This window comes from Pleurodeles waltl, chromosome 2_2, assembly GCF_031143425.1.
Source record: "Pleurodeles waltl isolate 20211129_DDA chromosome 2_2, aPleWal1.hap1.20221129, whole genome shotgun sequence".
Classification (NCBI taxonomy): Eukaryota; Metazoa; Chordata; class Amphibia; order Caudata; family Salamandridae; genus Pleurodeles; species Pleurodeles waltl.
In genome coordinates, this window is record NC_090439.1 from 1,188,758,598 (window position 1) to 1,188,773,698 (window position 15,101).

Consider the following 15,101-nt stretch of genomic DNA (forward strand, 5'->3'; position numbering starts at 1 on the left):
CCTCCCAACTCCGCCGGCTCCATTCGGAGCCGGCATCCTCGTGGGGAGGGGTTTCCCGCTGCGGGCGGCCTTCTGGCGGTCGCCCGCCAGCCCAGCGGGAAACACAGAATCACTGCGGCGGTCTTCGGACCGCGGAGCGGTGTTCTGGAGGGGGGAACTCTGTCGGGCGGCCTCCGCCGCCCGCCAGAGTTAGAATCACCCCCTAAGTTTTTAACTGTTTTTTTCAGTGAATAAATATACTCAGTGGCGATCACCTCTGAGTAGCGATAGTTAGATGAGAGTCTCCGTAATTTAAGCACAGTTTGATAAATCTGCACGAAAGTTTCTAAAAAAGTTCATTCACATTCCTCTTTGCATCCTTCATAGAATGTCTTATGCCAAGTAAAACAAGCATGTGCAAAGCCAATATGTCTCACCTATACAAGAGCTATTGACTTTGGCAGTGTATTTGGCCATGTTGTACACCAGTGTGGCTCCTGTTTAGCATAGGTAAAAGTTAGTGGTGTGGAGTGGGGGAGTAAAGTGTCATAGAGGGGAGTAGAGGGGAGTAGCGTTCAGTGGTTCGGTGACAGAGAGTGGGGTGGGGTGGAATACGGTGGAGCGGGTTGGAGTGGATTGAGGTAGTGGAGCAGAATGGGATGGATTGGATTGGGATACAGAGGGGTAGACTGAATGGAGCGGGTGTATTGAAATCAGGTGAGATGGATGGGTTTTGGGTAAATCTGAGTGGGGTGGATTACATTGGATTAGGGCAGGTAGTTTGTATTGGAGTGATAGGGCTAGGAAAGGGTAGATTGGATTGGGTCAAGTAAAACAAGCATGTGCAAAGCCAATATGTCTCACCTATACAAGAGCTATTGACTTTGGCAGTGTTTTTGGCCATGTTGTACACCAGTGTGGCTCCTGTTTAGCATAGGTAAAAGTTAGTGGTGTGGAGTGGGGGAGTAGAGTGTCATAGAGGGGAGTAGAGGGGAGTAGCTTTCAGTGGTTCGGTGACAGAGAGTGGGGTGGGGTGGAATACGGTGGAGCGGGTTGGAGTGGATTGAGGTAGCGGAGCAGAATGGGATGGATTGGATTGGGATACAGAGGGGTAGACTGAATGGAGCGGGTGTATTGAAATCAGGTGAGATGAATGGGTTTTGGGTAAATCTGAGTGGGGTGGATTACATTGGATTGGGGCAGGTAGTTTGTATTGGAGTGATAGGGCTAGGAAAGGGTAGATTGGATTGGGGTGGGGTGGATATGATTGTAGTGGGGTGGATTGCACTGGAGTGGGATGGATTGGATTTGAGTGGGGTGGAATGGGGGAGTGGGTGAATTGTGGTGGACTGTAATGGAGTGCGGTGGATAGGACTGGGGTGGGTAAGATTGGATTAAAGTGAGGTGGATTGGATTGGTGTGGGGTGGATTGATTGGAGAGGGGTATGCTGGTTTGAAGTGGGGTAGATTAAGGTGGCTTGGAGTGGGGTGGACTGGATTTGAGTAAGGTAGATAAATGTGGACTTGATTAGATTTGAGTGGGGTGGGTTAAAGTGGATTGTATTGGAGTGAGTTCGATTGGGTAGTGGTGGATGTAGGAAAGTACCATCTTGCCTGGCATGTTACCCCCATATTTCACTGTATATATGTTGTTTTAGTCCTTGTGTCACTGGGACCCTGCCAGGCAGGGCCCCAGTGCTCATAAGAATGTGCTTTGTGTGTGTTCCCTGTGTGATGCCTAACTGTCTCACTGAGGCTCTGCTAACCAGAACCTCAGTGGTTATGATCTCTCTGCTTTCCAAATTTGTCACTAACAGGCTAGTGACTAAATTTACCAATTCACATTGGCATACTGGTACACCCATATAATTCTCTAGTATATGGTACTGAGGTACCCAGGGTATTGGGGTTCAGGAGATCCCTATGGGCAGCAGCAATTCTTTTGCCACCAATAGGGAGCTCTGACAATTCTTACCCAGGCCTGCCACTGCAACCTGCGTGAAATAATGTCCACGTTATTTCACAGCCATTTACCACTGCACTTAAGTAACTTATAAGTCACCTATATGTCTGGTGAAGGTTGGGTGCAAAGTTACTTAGTGTGTGGGCACCCTGGCACTAGCCAAGGTGCCCCCACATCGTTCAGGGCAAATTCCCCGGACTTTGTGAGTGCGGGGACACCATTACACGCGTGCACTGTACATAGGTCACTACCTATGTACAGCGTCACAATGGTATCTCCGAACATGGCCATGTAACATGTCTAAGATCATGGAATTGTCCCCCCAATGCCATTCTGGCATTAGGGGGACAATTCCATGATCCCCCGGGTCTCTAGCACAGAACCCGGGTACTGCCAAACTGCCTTTCCTGGGTCTCCACTGCAGCTGCTGCTGCTGCCAACCCCTCAGACAGGTTTCTGCCCTCCTGGGGTCTAGGCAGCCCTGGCCCAGGAAGGCAGAACAAAGGACTTCCTCTGAGAGAGGGTGTAACACCCTCTCCCTTTGGAAATAGGTGTGAAGGCTGGGGAGGAGTAGCCTCCCCCAGCCTCTGCAAATGCTTTGATGGGCACAGATGGTGCCCATCACTGCATAAGCCAGTCTACACAGGTTCAGGGATCCCCCAGCCCTGCTCTGGTGTGAAACTGGACAAAGGAAGGGGGAGTGACCACTCCCCTGACCTGCACCTCCCAGGGGAGGTGCCCAGAGCTCCTCCAGTGTGTCCCAGACCTCTGCCATCTTGGAAACAGAGGTGTTTGTGGCACACTGGACTGCTCTGAGTGGCCAGTGCCAGCAGGTGACGTCAGAGGCTCCTTCTGATAGGCTCTTACCTCTCTTGGTAGCCGATCCTCCTTCCTAGGTAGCCAAACCTCCTTTTCTGGCTATTTAGGGTTTCTGCTTTGGGGATCTCACCAGATAACGAATGCAAGAGCTCATCAGAGTTGCATGCATCTCCCTCTTCACCTTACGTCAAAGGATCGACCGCTGACTGCTCAGGACGCCTGCAAAAACGCAACAAAGTAGCAAGACGACTACTAGCAACCTTGTATTGCTTCATCCTGCCGGCTTTTTCAACTGTTTCCAGGTGGTGCATGCTCTGGGGGTTGCCTGCCTCCTCCTTGCACCAGGAGCTCTGAAGAAGTCTCCCGTGGTTCGACGGAATCTTCCCCCTGCAACCGCAGGTACCAAAAGACTGCATCACCAGTCCTCTGGGTCCCCTCTCAGCACGACGAGCGTGGTCCCTGGAACTCAGTAACTCTTTCCAAGAGACTCCCACAGTACAGTGACTCTTCAGTCGAAGTCTGGTGGAGGTAAGTCCTTGCCTCCCCACGCTAGACTGCATTGCTGGGTACTGTTTGATTTGCAGCTGCTCCGGCTCCTGTGCACTCTTCCAGGATTTCCTTCATGCTCATCAAAGCCTGGGTCCCCAAAACTCCTTCCTGCAGTGCACAACCTTCTGAGTTATCCTCCGGCATCGTAGGACTCCCTTTTGTGACTTCGGGTGGACTCTGGTTCACTTTTCTTCCAAGTGCCTTATCGGGTACTTCTGCAGGTGCTGCCTGCTTCTGTGAGGGCTCCCTGAGTTGCTGGGCGCCCCCTCTGTCTCCTCATCCAAGTGGTGATCTCCTGGTCCCTCCTGGGCCACAGCAGCATCCAAAAACCCTAACCGTGACCCTTGCAGCTAGCATGGCTTGTTTGTAGTCTTTCTGTGTGGGAACACCTCTGCAAGCTTCATCGTGACGTGGGACATCCGGCTTCCAAAGGAGAAGTCCCTAGCTCTCTTCTTTCTTGCAGAACTCCAAGCTTCTTTCATCCAGTGGCAGCTTCCTTGCACCCTCAGCTGGCATTTCCTGGGCTCCTGCCCACTCTCAACATTGTTGCGACTATTGGACTTGGTCCCCTTGTCTTACAGGTACTCATGCACTGTTGTTGCATTGCTGGTGTTTGTTCTTCCTGCAGAATCCCCCTATCACGACTTATGTGCTCTCTGGGGGTAGTAGGTGCACTTTACACCTACCTTTCAGGGTCTTGGGTTGGGCTATTTTTCTAACCCTCACTGTTTTCTTACAGTCCCAGCGACCCTCTACAAGCTCACATAGGTTTGGGGTCTATTTGTGGTTCGCATTCCACTTTTGGAGTATATGGTTTGTGTTGCCCCTATACCTATGTGCTCCTATTGCAATCTACTGTAGTTCTACACTGCTTGCATTACTTTTCTTGCTATTACCTACATCATTTTGGTTTGTGTACATATATCTTGTGTATATATCTTATCCTCATACTGAGGGTACTCACTGAGATACTTTTGGCATATTGTCATAAAAATAAAGTACCTTTATTTTTAGTACTTCTGTGTATTGTGTTTTCTTATGATATTGTGCATATGACACCAGTGGTATAGTAGGAGCTTTACATGTCTCCTAGTTCAGCCTAAGCTGCTTTGCCATAGCTATCTTCTATCAGTCTAAGCTGCTAGAAACACCTCTTCCACACTAATAAGGGATAACTGGACCTGGCACAAGGTGTAAGTACCACTGGTACCCACTACGAGCCAGCCCAGCCTCATACATTGGTTGTGCAGCGGTGGGATAAGTACTTGTAACTACTTACCACTTTGTCATTGTGTACTTTTCATAAGAGAATAATATACAAAACAAGTTAAGTGTATGTACACCTAACCAAAAAGTTTTGCTTTTCTCCTCTTAAACTTTTTACAAAGTTCTGAAAAGTTTCTCTAAACTTCTAAAAGTTTTCTAAAAGTTAGGAAAAGTTTTTTTTCTCTGTTCTTTAAAAAGTTCTGAAACTTTTTCTTCCTTCTCACTATCTCTAAACCTTTTACTATCATGTCTGAAGTAGAGTCAGCTCTTAAAAAGGTCAATGCGACTTATGACAATTTGAATTATAAGAGCCTAAGGAGTCTCTGCTTAGAGAGAGGTTTAGTGGTAGGAAAGAACCCTACAAAAGAGTTTCTATTTAACACACTTATTGTGAATGATGAGTCCCAAGCAGGCACTTCAAATGAGAGGTAAATAGAAGGTTCCCATTCTGACTCAGGGGATCTCCTTGAGGGAGGTGGGGAGGGTTCTGTACCAGATCTGCCCCCTAGCAGGACACCTAGTAATGTTGGTAGTAATGGAGGTTCCCATCATAGTAGGGGAGTCTTTATTCCTGAAGGCCAAGTTGTTAGGGTTCAGTCAGATAGGGACAGATCCCCCTCTGTTGTTTCCAGTTTATCTTCTGTGTCCATGCATTCCCAACCCACTCACCCTGAAGACAACATGTTAGAAAGGGAACTCAAAAAGTTGAGGTTTGAAGAGACCAGGCTGAAGCTTAAACAGCAACAGCTGGCCTTAGATAGGGAATCCCTTGACCTGGAGAAGGAGAGACAGAGATTGGGGTAGGATCCCATGTTGGCAGCAGCAGTATTCCTGATAGTAATCCTGTTAGAGAGCATGATTCCAGGAATCTGCACAAGATAGTCCCCCCTTACAAGGAGGGGGATGACATCAACAAGTGGTTTGCTGCACTTGAGAGGGCCTGTATGGTACAGGGGGGCCCTCAAAGGCAGTGGGCTGCTATATTGTGGCTAATTTCACTGGAAAGGGCAGGGATAGGCTCCTTACTGTTAGAGAAAGTGATGCTAACAATTTTGCAGTTTTGAAGGATGCACTCTTGGATGGATTTGGCTTAACCACTGAACAATACAGGATTAAGTTCAAAGACACCAGAAAAGAGTCCTCCCAAGACTGGATAGACTTTGTTGACTGTTCAGTGAAGGCCTTGGAGGGGTGGTTACATGGCAGTAAAGTTTCTGACTATGAAAGCCTGTATAATCTTATTCAAGAGAGCATATTCTGAATAACTGTGTGTCTGACTTGTTACACCAATATCTAATGGACTCAGATCTGACCTCTCCCCAAGAACTGGGAAAGAAGGCAGACAAATGGGTCAGAACAAGAGTGAACAGAAAAGTTCATACAGAGGGTGACAAGGATGGCAAGAAGAAGGATGGTAAGTCTTCTGAGAAGGGTGGGGACAAAAGTAAAAATGAGTCTTCATCAGGCCCACAAAAATCCTCTGGTGGGGGTGGTGGGTCCAAATCCTCTTCAAATCAACTTGAAAAGCCTTGGTGTTATTTGTGTAAAGTCAAAGGCCATTGGACCACTGATGCCAGTTGTCCAAAGAAAAACACCAAACCTCCCACTACCACAACCCCTACTGCAAATCCTAGTGCCCCTAGTAATAGCAGTGGTGGCGGGAGCAAACCTACTAATAGCCAATCCAAGGGAGTAGCTGGGCTCACTTTTGGTAACTTAGTTGAGGTTGGTCTTGTTAGGGAGACCACAGAGGCTGTGTTGGTCTCTGAAGGTGCCATTGATTTGGCCACCTTGGTTGCTTGTCCCCTTAATATGGATAAGTACAAGAAACTTCCCCTAATAAATGGTGTTGTAGTTCAGGCCTACAGGGACACAGGTGCCAGTGTTACCATGGTGATAGAGAAACTGGTGTACCCTGAACAACACCTACTTGATCACCAGTACCAAGTGACTGATGCTCATAACAACTGTAGGAGGCTGGACTGGCTTGTAGTGAGTACCAAGGGGTACTTGCACCTTGCACCAGGCCCAGTTATCCCTTATTAGTGTATAGGGTGTCTAGCAGCTTAGGCTGATAGATAATGGTAGCTTAGCAGAGCAGCATAGGCTGAACTAGGAGACGTGTGAAGCTACTACAGTACCACTTAGTGTCATATGCACAATATCATAAGAAAACACAATACACAGTTATACTAAAAATAAAGGTACTTTATTTTTATGACAATATGCCAAAGTATCTTAGAGTGTACCCTCAGTGAGAGGATAGGAAATATACACAAGATATATATACACAATAGTAAAAATATGCAGTATAGTCTTAGAAAACAGTGCAAACAATTTATAGTTACAATAGGATGCAATGGGGAAACATAGGGATAGGGGCAACACAAACCATATACTCCAAAAGTGGAATGCGAACCACGAATGGACCCCAAACCTATGTGACCTTGTAGAGGGTCGCTGGGACTATTAGAAAATAGTGAGAGTTAGAAAAATAACCCTCCCCAAGACCCTGAAAAGTGAGTGCAAAGTGCACCAAAGTTCCCCTAAGGACAAAGAAGTCGTGTTAGAGGAATAATGCAGGAAAGACAGAAACCAGCAATGCAACAACTGTGGATTTCCAATCTAGGGTACCTGTGGAACAAGGGGACCAAGTCCAAAAGTCACAAGCAAGTCGGAGATGGGCAAATGCCCAGGAAATGCCAGCTGCGGGTGCAAAGAAGCTTCTACTGGACAGAAGAAGCTGAGGTTTCTGCAGGAACGAAAAGGGCTAGAGACTTCCCCTTTGGTGGACGGATTCCTCTCGCCGTGGAAAGTCGTGCAGAAGTGTTTTCCTGCCGAAAGAACGCCAAAAAGCCTTGCTAGCTGCAAATTATGCGGTTAGCGTTTTTGGACGCTGCTGAGGCCCAGGAGGGACCAGGAGGTCGCAAATTGGACCAGCAGAGAGAGGGGACGTCGAGCAAGACAAGGAGCCCTCTCTAAAGCAGGTAGCACCCGGAAAAGTGCCAGAAACAGGCACTACGAGGATGCGTGAAACGGTGCTCACCGAAGTTGCACAAAGGAGTCCCACATCGCCGGAGACCAACTTAGAAAGTCGTGCAATGCAGGTTTGGAGTGCCGTGGACCCAGGCTTGGCTGTGCACAAAGGATTTCCGCCGGAAGTGCACAGGGGCCGGAGTAGCTGCAAAGTCGCGGTTCCCAGCAATGCAGCCCAGCGAGGTGAGGCAAGGACTTACCTCCACCAAACTTGGACTGAAGAGTCACTGGACTGTGGGGGTCACTTGGACAGAGTTGCTGGATTCGAGGGACCTCGCTCGTCGTGCTGAGAGGAGACCCAAGGGACCGGTAATGCAGCTTTTTGGTGCCTGCGGTTGCAGGGGGAAGATTCCGTCGACCCACGGGAGATTTCTTCGGAGCTTCTGGTGCAGAGAGGAGGCAGACTACCCCCACAGCATGCACAAGCAGGAAAACAGTCAAGAAGGCGGCAGGATCAGCGTTACAGAGTTGCAGTAGTCGTCTTTGCTACTATGTTGCAGGTTTGCAGGCTTCCAGCGCGGTCAGCAGTCGATTCCTTATCAGAAGGTGAAGAGAGAGATGCAGAGGAACTCGGCTGAGTACATGCATTCGTTATCTGCAGTTTCCCCAGAGACAGAGACCCTAAATAGCCAGAAAAGAGGGTTTGGCTACTTAGGAGAGAGGATAGGCTACTAACACGTGAAGGAGCCTATCAGAAGGAGTCTCTGACGTCACCTGGTGGCACTGGCCACTCAGAGCAGTCCAGTGTGCCAGCAGCACCTCTGTTTCCAAGATGGCAGAGGTCTGGTGCACACTGGAGGAGCTCTGGACACCTCCCAGGGGAGGTGCAGGTCAGGGGAGTGGTCACTCCCCTTTCCTTTGTCCAGTTTCGCGCCAGAGCAGGGGCTAAGGGGACCCTGAACCGGTGTAGACTGGCTTATGCAGAATTGGGCACATCTGTGCCCAACAAAGCATTTCCAGAGGCTGGGGGAGGCTACTCCTCCCCTGCCTTCACATCATTTTCCAAAGGGAGAGGGTGTCACACCCTCTCTCAGAGGAAGTTCTTTGTTCTGCCATCCTGGGCCAGGCCTGGCTGGACCCCAGGAGGGCAGATGCCTGTCTGAGGGGGTTGGCAGCAGCAGCAGCTGCAGTGAAACCCCAGGAAGGGCAGTTTGGCAGTACCAGGGTCTGTGCTACAGACCACTGGGATCATGGAATTGTACCAACAATGCCAGGATGGCATAGAGGGGGCAATTCCATGATCTTAGACATGTTACATGGCCATATTCGGAGTTACCATTGTGAAGCTACATATAGGTAGTGACCTATATGTAGTGCACGCATGTAATGGTGTCCCCGCACTCACAAAGTTCAGGGAATTGGCTCTGAACAATGTGGGGGCACCTTGGCTAGTGCCAGGGTGCCTTCACACTAAGTAACTTTGCACCTAACCTTTACCAGGTAAAGGTTAGACATATAGGTGACTTATAAGTTACTTAAGTGCAGTGTAAAATGGCTGTGAAATAACGTGGACGTTATTTCACTCAGGCTGCAGTGGCAGGCCTGTGTAAGAATTGTCAGAGCTCCCTATGGGTGGCAAAAGAAATGCTGCAGCCCATAGGGATCTCCTGGAACCCCAATACCCTGGGTACCTCAGTACCATATACTAGGGAATTATAAGGGTGTTCCAGTAAGCCAATGTAAATTGGTAAAAATGGTCACTAGCCTGTTAGTGACAATTTGGAAAGAAATGAGAGAGCATAACCACTGAGGTTCTGATTAGCAGAGCCTCAGTGAGACAGTTAGTCACTACACAGGTAACACATTCAGGCACACTTATGAGCACTGGGGCCCTGGGTTACCAGGGTCCCAGTGACACATACACCTAAAACAACATATATACAGTTAAAAATGGGGGTAACATGCCAGGCAAGATGGTACTTTCCTACAACAACACTCTTAGCCACCCCATGGCTATTGTAAATCTCAACTGTGGGGGGTTACTGGTCCAAAGAAAGTTGTGGTTGCCTCAGATTTACCTGTAGACTGTCTACTATGGAACGATTTAGAGACATCAGCTTGGGCAGAAGTGGAGTTGGAGGCCCATGCTGCAATGCTGAGCATTCCTGGGCATATTTTGCTTTGACAAGGGCTCAGGCCAAAAATCAAAAAGGACAGGGTAACTTGGATCCTGGAACAATGGACCAAGTGCTCCCTAAAGCTAGGGGTAGCAAGGGTAAATCCCTACCCACTATCCCCCCTCTACAGATGATTCTCCTTCTAAGGAAGAAGAATTTCCTCCCTGTGCAGAACCTTCACCTGATGAGCTGGCAGCAGACACTGCTGAGCTTTTGGGTGGAGGGGGGCCTGCCAGGGAAGAGCTGAGTGTGGCACAGCAATCCTGTCCCACATTAGAGGGTCTAAGACAGCAAGCTGTCAAGCAGCAAAATGGGGATGTCAGTGACACACATAGAGTTTACTGGGAGGACAACCTCTTGTACACAGAGGCAAGGGACCCAAAACCTGGAGCAGCCAGGAGATTGGTCATTCCCCTGTAGTACAGAGACTTCCTCCTACCTCTGGCACATGACATTCCTTTGGCTGGCCATTTGGGCCAGATCAAAACATGGGAATGGCTTGTCCCCCTGTTTCACTGCCCTAGGATGTCAGAGGACACTAAAGATTTTTGTAAGTCTTTTGTGACCTGCCAAGCCAGTGGCAAGACTAGTGGCACCCCAAAGGCTCCCCTTATTCCACTACCTGTGGTTGGGGTCCCCTTTGAAAGGGTAGGGGTTGACATAGTTGGCCCCCTTGACCCTACTACTGCTTCAGGCAATAGGTTTATCTTGGTGGTTGTGGACCATGCCACAAGATATCCTGAAGCAATTCCTCTAAGGACCACTACAGCACCTGCAGTGGCAAAAGCCCTCCTGGGAATCTTTTCCAGGGTGGGTTTCCCAAAAGAGGTTGTATCAGACAGGGGTAGCAACTTTATGTCTGCATACTTGAAAGCTATGTGGAAGGAATGTGGTGTAACCTACAAATTCACTGATCCTTATCATCCACAGACTAATGGACTGGTAGAGAGGTTTGATAATACTCTCAAAGGTATGATAATGGGACTCCCTGAAAAACTCAGGAGGAGATGGGATGTCCTGTTACCTTGACTCCTTTTTGCTTACAGGGAGGTACTCCAGAAAGGAGTGGGCTTCAGCCCCTTTGAACCCCTCTTTGGGCACCCTGTAATAGGTCCACTAACACTTGTGAAGGAGGGTTGGGAACAACCTTTAAAAGCTCCCAAACAGGACATAGTGGACTATGTACTTGGCCTAAGATCCAGAATGGCCGAGTACATGAAAAAGGCCAGTAAAAACCTTCAGGCCAGCCAAGAGCCCCAGAAGCAATGGCATGACCAGAAGGCTGTTCTGATCCAGTACCAACCAGGACAGAAGGTGTGGGTATTGGAGCCTGTGGCCCCAAGAGCACTCCAAGACAAATGGAGTGGACCCCACATCATTGTTGAAAAGAAGGGCGAAGTCACCTACTTGGTTGACTTGGGCACTGCCAGGAGTCCCCTTAGGGTGCTCCATGTCAACCGCCTAAAACCCTACTATGGCAGGGCTGATCTCACCCTGCTCATGGCAACAAATGAAGGACAGGAAGAAGAGAGTGACCCTCTCCCTGATCTCTTTTCCACCACTGAAAATGATGCTTTAGTGGAGGGAGTAGTTTTGGCACACTGCCTGTAGGCCTTACTGCAGAACAGAAAGACAACTGCATAAATCTCCTTGGACAATGTTCTGAAATCTTTTCAACTGTGCCAGGCACCACATCTTGGTGTGAACACACAATTGATACTGGAGACAGCCTGCCTGTCAAAAGAAAAATCTATAGGCAGCCTGACCATGTCAGGGACTGCATAAAACAAGAGGTTCAGAAAATGCTTGATCTAGGAGTGGTTGAACTTTCTGAAATCCCATGGGCGAGTCCTGTGGGGCTTGTACCAAAGCCTCACTCAAAAGATGGAAAAAGGGAGATGAGGTTTTGTGTAGACTACAGAGGTCTCAATCAGGTAACAAAAACTGATGCTCACCCTATACCCCGGGCAGATGAGCTCGTAGATACACTGGCATCTGCCAAGTATCTAAGCACCTTTGATTTGACTGCAGGGTATTGGCAGATCAAATTGGCTGAGGATGCTAAACCAAAGACAGCATTTTCAACTATAGGAGGGCACTACCAATTCACAGTGATGCCCTTTGGTTTGAAAAATGCACCTGCCACTTTTCAGAGGTTGGTGAACACAGTCCTGCAAGGTTTGGAGGCTTTTAGTGCAGCATATCTAGATGATATAGCTGTCTTTAGCTCCATCTGGGATGAGCACCTGGTCCACCTTTGGAAAGTTTTGGAGGCCCTGCAAAAGGCAGGCCTCACTATCAAGGCCTCGAAGTGCCAGACAGGGCAGGGAAAGGGGGTTTATCTGGGACACCTGGTAGGTGGAGAACAGATTGCACCACTTCAGGGGAAAATCCAGATGATCATGGATTGGGTCCCCCCTACAACACAGACCCAAGTGAGAGCCTCCTTAGGCCTCACTGAGTATTACAGGAGATTTATTAGAAACTATGGATCCATAGCAGCCCCTCTTAATGATCTCACAAGTAAGAGGATGCTTAAAAAGGTATTGTGGACAGCTAGCTCTCAGAAAGCTTTTGAGGAGCTCAAACAGGCCATGTGCTCTGCACCTGTCCTAAAAAGCCCATGTTACTCCAAGAAATTCATTGTTCAAACTGATGCATCTGAATTAGGGGTAGGGGCAGTCTTATCACATTTGAATTCTGAGGGCCAGGATCAACCAGTTGTTTTTATCAGCAGAAGGTTGACCCCTAGAGAAAAGCATTGGTATGCCATAGAGAGGGAGGCCTTTGCTGTGGTCGGGCACTGAAGAAGTTGAGGCCATACCTTTTTGGCACTCACTTTATTGTTCAGACGGACCACAAACCTCTACTTTGGCTAAAACAAATGAAAGGTGAAAACCCTAAATTGTTGAGGTGGTCCATATCTCTACAGGGAATGGAGTATACAGTGGAACATAGACCTGGGAGTACCCACTCCAATGCAGATGGACTCTCCAGATATTTCCACTTAGACAATGAAGACTCATCAGGTCATGGCTAGTCTTATTGTCCTTCGTTTGGGGGGGGGGTTGTGTAGGAAAGTACCATCTTGCCTGGCATGTTATCCCCATATTTCACTGTATATATGTTGTTTTAGTCTACGTGTCACTGGGACCCTGCCAGGCAGGGACCCAGTGCTCATAAGTATGTGCCCTGTATGTGTTCCCTGTGTGATGCCTAACTGTCTCACTGAGGCTCTGCTAACCAGAACCTCAGTGGTTATGCTCTCTCTGCTTTCCAAATTGTCACTAACAGGCTAGTGACTAAAGTTACCAATTCACATTGGCATACTGGTACACCCATGTAATTCCTTAGTAGATGGTACTGAGGTACCCAGGGTATTGGGGTTCCAGGAGATCCCTATGGGCTGCAGCATTTCTTTTGCCACCCACAGGGAGATCTGGCAATTCTTACACAGGCCTGCCATTGCAGCCTGCGTGAAATAACGTCCACGTTACTTCACAGCCATTTACCACTGCACTTATGTAACTTATAAGTCACCTATATGTCTAACCTTCACCTGGTGAAGGTTAGGTGCAAAGTTACTTAGTGCGTGGGCACCCTGGCACTAGCCAAGGTGCCCCCACATCGTTCAGGCCAAATTCCCCAGACTTTGTGAGTGCACTTCAGTCCACCAACGTGATGCAGGAACCACGCAACTTGTCAGGAGAGGGGATCCACGCTACCGGTCATCGATGCAGAGAGGTGCCTGCTAAAGCAAGGGAGATTCCTTCATTTTTCTGGTGCAGTCTGAAGACAGACTGTCCTCTGACGATGCACGACTGGGAAACATTGCATGCATCCTCTCACTGTCATTTACTCTGCACTAGGTCACTTATAAGTCACCCATATGTCAGGCCCTCCAACCGCTGTGTGAGGGCACCCCATGCACTAGCAGAGGTACCCTCAGGACCTCCAGGACCATTTTCCCTTACTTCATGAGTTCGGGGACGCCATTTTACACGTCTACAGGACATGGGTCACTACCTATGTCCAGCTACATAATGGTCACTCCAAACATAGGCATGTTTGATATCAAACATGTTGGAATCATACCATCTGGGCCTGGGGAGTCATAACCCCCGCAATCCAAGGTGGAGATTACAGCTGGTATTGTTATCTCCCCTTAAATCACCAGCCTACTTGCAATGCCCCCCCCCCAAATGAGCCCCGACCTGTTCTATATAGTGGGGCAGAGTTCGGTCACAGTCTCTAGATTGAGGTGAGGAGTGCAGGGCACCGTTTGATGCATCACACCCCAGTCACTGTGTGATCAGACTGTACAAGTGAACGTTGAATAAAAGTTCAGAAATGTGGCCCCTGAAAGTCACATCAGTATTACGGGCTACAGAAAGCATAAGAAGGTTGGACAAGCAGAAATACTGAGGGATGCCCCCCCCAAAAACAGATAACAATGCAAATAGCACAAACAGTCCTGTGTATCCAGACTAGCACACTGGGGGGCAGCCTCGTGAACTAGAGGGCCGGGGGTGGTACCACAAGGCCGGGTGGGTGGTACCACAAAGCACGTGGACCTGGCACAGTCCTGGCACTGTCTGTCCCACTATAAAGGACTTGATGCCCTCAGCCCCCTCCTGCTTCTCACTGGGAGGGGGGTATGGAGAAGGGGGTTCCTTCTCTGCCCTCGCCCTTGGTGAGCTCTGAGATGCCACAGGTAAGTGGGGGGCACCTCGAGGTCTGCCTGCCACCTCCACCAAGTGCCTCCGGCTCTCTGCTGCCCTCCCCAGTATATCAGTCCCTCAGTGGAGTCTAGCTGTCCCTTTGTCCTCAGCATCGTCTGCAGGGGACTCCCCCTCTTTGTCCATGAGTGAGCACCTGCCTGCATGAGTTCTCACCCGATGAGTGAGTTCCTTCCTGGCAGTGGTGAGGGCTTCTGCCTTGATAGTTGTCATTGCGACCCTGGGCGGATATACCGAGATTGAAGGTCTCATTGATGCCAGTCTGATGGTGCTATAACGTCACACTCGCATGTTTCCCCGCAGGTGACATACATGTCAGAGATATGATGGGCCAAAAGTTAGCATTCCACTCCTTTCCTTATCACGGGCAGTTAGAGGTTTCAGCAATAAGGGACACTTAGGCCCGGATTTAAAAATCTCTAGCACAACATTAGTGTAATTATTTTGACGCTAATGTGGTGTTACGCTTCACGGGTGCAATGCTTGCATTGCGCCACTTTGTAACCCGTTGTTCTACATCATGCCTGCGCCAGGCATAATGTATGCAAGGGGGCACTCCCCCGTTAGGGGGCCGAAAAATCGGTGCAAAGGAATCTAAAAGATTTTGTTGCACCATCTTTAGCTGTATTTTTT

At 48.9% G+C, this 15,101-nt stretch overlaps 1 protein-coding gene across 1 annotated transcript in view; it reads right to left on the reverse strand.

Annotated features, from left to right (window-relative positions):
- Positions 1-15,101, reverse strand: part of LOC138283065 (lymphocyte antigen 6E-like) — a 297,207-nt gene that overhangs the window by 264,210 nt on the left and 17,896 nt on the right. The window lies entirely within an intron of this gene.